The 5728-nt window shown below is 40.5% G+C and overlaps 1 protein-coding gene across 1 annotated transcript in view; it reads left to right on the forward strand.

Annotated features, from left to right (window-relative positions):
• Nucleotides 1–5728, forward strand: part of samsn1a (SAM domain, SH3 domain and nuclear localisation signals 1a) — a 279152-nt gene that overhangs the window by 155187 nt on the left and 118237 nt on the right. The window lies entirely within an intron of this gene.

Here is a 5728-nt window from a genome sequence, read left to right on the forward strand (position 1 = left end):
TTCAATAAAGTACGTCCCCCATTGAAGCACAAAGGCTATCAGATCAATCACACCCACGCACACACAGCATGTGATTGATGTGTGGCTCAGAGGCCACACAGCTCCACTGATGGCCTCAAAAGAAAAAAGAAACATCAGCCACTCTAAACTATTTGCTATTGATCGGGTTTGCAGCCTGTGGCTGCGACAACACATGTGGACACACAACAGTCCTACAGAGAGGGAAACAGAAGGGGGAAGTAAAGATAGCCGGTTTAATTAAATCTTTCCCCCCTAATGGATAGACCCCGGCAGACACACTGAGCCCACAGGTGCATGCTCATGCAATGCCGTGCGTCTCACACCACACATACACACATACATAGACACACCCAGAGATCAGAGTGCCCTTCTTCCATTTGATGTGTTTGTTTTGAGGATGTGTCTTCTTTTCTTCTAATCTCCAGGCAGTTTAGTGCTCAGGGATTCTGTGTCAGTTCTAATTGGTCCTGCTGGTTGGGGTTGCCTTGGAAACCAGTTTAGAAAGTGTTGGCTGGAGGTCTGACAAAGGTTTGCGAAAGATTGGCTGTAATGGCCTCCTGTAACCGACACTGTGCCACTGATGCAAATAGACACGGGCTAACATCGTGAAGTGTTTTGCTATTTATAGAGTTCTGTTTCATTTCAGTCAGAGAAATGCTGTCTCAAGTCAACAAATGCAGCTCTAATGACCTGAACACACAACAGGCTGCATTAGGTTGAGTCTTTATGAACAGAGTGCAAACCTCACTTTGAGGATGACCAATGTCCACAGAATCCATTGCTTGCTAATAGGAGGATTATATGATCTAAACTGGAGATGGCTGGGTTGGTGCTGGTTTGTGACGGCAGGTTATCACTGTGGCATGCTGTCTGTCATAGTAACAAGTCCCCCACAGGCCTAAATCTGTCTCTGCGAGCTACAGCAACAAGCGACACGTCTGAGCTGATGGCACATGCCTTATGCTCAATGTAAGCCAGAGCTTATGAGTCCTATATTATCTGTAGGAATTCAGTTCAACCCTCTGTAAACAGACGGCCCTGGATCCTTTCCAACGGGACACAGTTTTCCTTTACCGAGTGACGCACAAAACATACACACATGAATACATAAATACATACATACACACATAAATGCATACATACATATATAATACAGAAAATATGCATATTGGTGCACACACACACGTGCACACACACACACACACACACACACACACACACACACACACACACACACACACACACACACACACACACACTTGACTTACCTTAACCATAACCACAACCACTGCCTGCCTTCCCCAAACTTTAACAGGTCTTCACCCCAAAATTGATTAATATAACAGGGACTTTTACACATTTTGTCCCCATAAGAGAGACGAGCCCCCACAATGTGACTGTATAAACAGATTCATGCCCCCTCAGAAGGAATACGTGGCCATTCACACACACTTCTTTGACATCTGCCCATCACCTCTTATGAACCATGACTGGATTGCGTTAAAGGGGTGCTCATGTGATTTAGCTGTGTGCTTCCATAAAGTTGAGGGATTTTAAAAAGAACAATCAAAATAAATGCCCCTCACTTCCAATCTCTTGCGTGGGTCAACTTCCAAAATCAGTGGATCCTAAATTTGCAATAATGCCTCTTTTTTAGACCCCTTGTTACATATTTCAAACTCCACACCTCCGGGTTTTAAAGGTGGCTTTCCTTCATAAATTTGTACGCGCCAAGCCCAAATGACCCTAATGACATCATCAGGGTCATTTTCTCATGCCTGACAAAGCCCCCCTCCAGAAGCACAGAAGACAACTGTGTAACTTTCATGTGCAAGTACTCCTGATGATGAGTGTGTGAATCTGTGAGGTCAGTGTGCCAGCTGATTGAACAGAACAAATTGTTTTGGTGAATCTTTATCGAATCTATCACAGGATAAAATCCCTTGAAGAACAGGTTTTACAGAACCCTGTTGCATACGTTAGCCAGCAGTGATTGTGCTAGTCGCTGCTCTAGATTCTGTTGTACTGACCTTGTGTTTGGCTCCAGCAGACTGAGCACTGCCTTTTCCAAGCTTGACAGGCTGTGATACCACAGAGAGACGACTGCCGACTCCCCACATGACAAGCACTGGATGGAGAAAACAAAACAGAGCACTGACTGCCATATGTCACATTAAAGGAAACAGTCTACTCATCAAGTACTGCAGAATATGTTTAAACAAGACTTTGCAGAACAAGTTTCTAAAAACGTGTTTCTATTCATCACATCACTCTCTGCAGGATTGACATATTATGGTTAGTATAATTTCTACAAAGGCGAGTTTTTGTATGCAGAGTTTCTCAAAATAACCGTATATCTTTGTAAAATACACAACTGTAAAACTTTAGAAAGTGCTTTTGATGCTGGGTTGACTCTGATTTTTGTTCAGACATTTATTATTGATCAGTTTAAATAACTTTCCAGTGTTAGAGGCCAGTGTGTGCACGGATGGCATGTGGATACGTGCACGAAATATTTCTTGGAAATAGTGCGACTGAGTCTTTTTGTTTTGGAAAATATTATGACACTTGCACTATGTTCACACGTTCCTTGTTTTACAACTATTTTTATGACTCGACATGAATAAATAATATTTAAAAAAATATTCATTTTGTGTGCTCTCAGATGCTTCAAAGGTGATCACTAATGGAGAACTTTGTGAATCACAGCAGGAGGAGAACAGCACTTCCACTGATTATTATGAACAAGGCTTATAAGAGCCTATTATTCTGTGCCTGACCTCTTTCACTTAGATCCGTATTCTATAATTCTTCCAGCACTGCACTAATACTTCAAGGTCGATAAAAGCCATTTATCTCAGGTTTTCTCACTTAGAGATCAATGTGAATTACGTACCACAAAGGCACATAATAGCATATTTTGTCACCGACAGACAGTCCTGAGAGCCATAATCGAATGCCTCTATGGGTTCTGAATCTTGATGAGTCCTTTTCCAGTCCAGTGACATTTTCTGACAATAATATCTACTCAGATTAAACAACAGATTCACAATTATTCTTGAGGAATACATTTTTTGTGGATTGGAGTGTGAGGCCTGAATGCACATTAACAAGGGACCTTTTCAGCGTGAACAGGAGGAAAGATTAGAACCAGAAAAACCTGATATTGTGTTCATATGGCCACCTGGCTATTATTTGAAAACAGCGTGAAAAAGTGTGAACCTGTTCCTTAAAGCCAGGAATGCAGCACAGGACAAAGGTCTACTGTGTAAAAAGGGTAAAGTGGGACAGACAGAAAATATCTCTCTGTTCATAGGAAGATAAGAGCTTAATTTAAAACTTACATTGTCCTGCAACCAGACTGCTGAGTTTCATCTTTCAACCTTTTAATATCTGAGAGAAGAACTACAGGGAGAAACTCTGCAAAGCTCTACTGGAAATATGCTGTGCAGGAAGTCATACAAACATTGACCACTAGGTGGCAGTGAAACACCCAAATGAATGCATGAAGCCACACAACACAACCCTACATACCTGTATACCAAATCACTTAAGAATGCAGCACAGTATCGAAAATACTCGTAGGCATGCAGTGAATGAGGTGTGCATTCGTGTGTCAAATGGAAAAAAAGCAGAGCAAAAGAAAACTGATGTAACACAAAACTGAAATATTCCACAGTGGAAACAGAAATTAAGCAAAAATCCGCCAAAAGTAAAAGTGACTGTACAGATTTGTAAATTGAATTTTCATACAGCAGAAAACCATTGTGCTTCAGTACAATATCATTCACTGCAGCACCATCAATGTGGTGTTTTTCTAAGTGGTGGTATTCATTTATCATTTGCTTTTGGAGGAAAAAAAACACTCGCCGGCTGTTGGAACATTTCTGGGCACCACAGGCCCTTGAATCGCCTCGCCATCATCTTTGTTGAAAGCACTGAAGGCAGTGAAGGCACTCACTCCCTCATCATGCTCTCCTCCATCTCCAGGGAGCATATTAGCGTCCAAGCAGCCAACTGTGGACTGAAAGTGGACGACCTGCCAGGCTTCACTCCATCAGCTAACATTTTTAGTGGACGTATATTGATGGTGCGCAAACACCAATTGAAGTTTAATGATGTGTGATGAAAGAGTGTGAATTTTGTTGACACTAAGTACCATTAGACACACTCTCCTAGCTACTTGGTTCCCTTCATACAAAGAATCAGACGCTGCTCCTACCTGTCCAGTGAGCTGGGCATAAACCAGTGACCTCTGACCCCGGATAAGTGCTGTGATTGCTGGAAAGAGGACAGCAACAGAGGCAAATCCCCCGTGACCCTGAATTCTTCTTCACCAGACTGATAACTTCTTTGGTGTTCATCACCTCTTCACCAGAAAAGACAAATTGACATGCCTTCACTTCTGTGATTCATCAAGACAAAAAAGTTAGGGAAGAAATCAACCTATTGCACCATCCTGTGCACGAGGGAGGTGTGTTCCAGGACTTCCTGCTGTAATTAAAGAAAGGTTTGTTGGTGCAATAGTTAGGAAAGACTGTTTTTATGTGAATGTCATCCAAATTCTCAGCTTTATTTTGGCCAAGCTGTTCCAAATATATTTTTAATCTATTTACGTACAAAAAATAACTACTGACCACGTTTGCTCTTTTTAAGAATTGTTTTGCCCACTATTCCACTAAAACACAAACAAACACTCGCTGTGAAAATATCATCACTCCCGTGAGACAAAAAGCTCATCTGGGTTTAATTACGTTGACTTTTAACAAGCTAATGTCGACGCTAAATCCGATCCCTCTAAAATTAATTTAGGGTGTAGCTGCATCATCTTGGACAATTTAGAGTTAAATTCAAACAAAAACTCCGACCTCTGAGAATAAATGTTTATTTGTAGCTTTAAAGTAGTTTCCTCCTACAAGGAGGACAAACCAACCCTGGAGGTCGAAGTTGAGTCAATTGCGGTAAGGCTCGTGGTCACTCGCAATTCCGTAATCAAACTTTGAGTGCACGTGTATTCTCATCTTTGCATTGAAAAGGTGTCGCAGTCCGGAAGTTTTACCTGAAGAGAAATCTTAACTATACCCGAGCACACCACATAAATACATCACAATTTAACAAATGCCGTCGGATTTGGTGAAGTTAGAGCTGGGACACACATACGTCCGGTTTTCAAAATAAAGTATAGAACAAACGCAAACGTGAAAATAAGATGGATTAGTGTGGAACACGTTACATGTGTCTCATAAATTAACTAAAATGTGAGGACAATTATGATATTCTTTGGTTTTGGTTCGCAGGGCTGGAAAAAGTAATTAAATAAATAATTCCCAACAAAGACTAATGTATTTGATATCAGGACTACATAGAGAATGAAATTAAAATCAACGAAATTTAATTTAATTTTTTTTTTTAATTTTAAATTTAACAAAATTACAGAGTCAATGTCCCGTGTTTGTACCTTGAAATTGTTACATTTCTAATAATTGAAGGACGAACTGTTCCATAATTTCTAACAATAACTGCTATATTTGCGTTCAAGACACCTCTGACTACAGTTACAATCAAGCATTTTACCTTATCAGTTTAGAGAAGTTGATATGGTAAAATAATTATTTTATGCTGTGAATCTGCCCCTGAAAACTATAAATCAAAATAAGAAAAAGATCAACATCATCATCATTTCTGCCCATATAAATGATTCTCAAAT

Source organism: Chaetodon trifascialis, chromosome 9 (genome assembly GCF_039877785.1).
Source record: "Chaetodon trifascialis isolate fChaTrf1 chromosome 9, fChaTrf1.hap1, whole genome shotgun sequence".
Lineage (NCBI taxonomy): Eukaryota > Metazoa > Chordata > Actinopteri > Chaetodontiformes > Chaetodontidae > Chaetodon > Chaetodon trifascialis.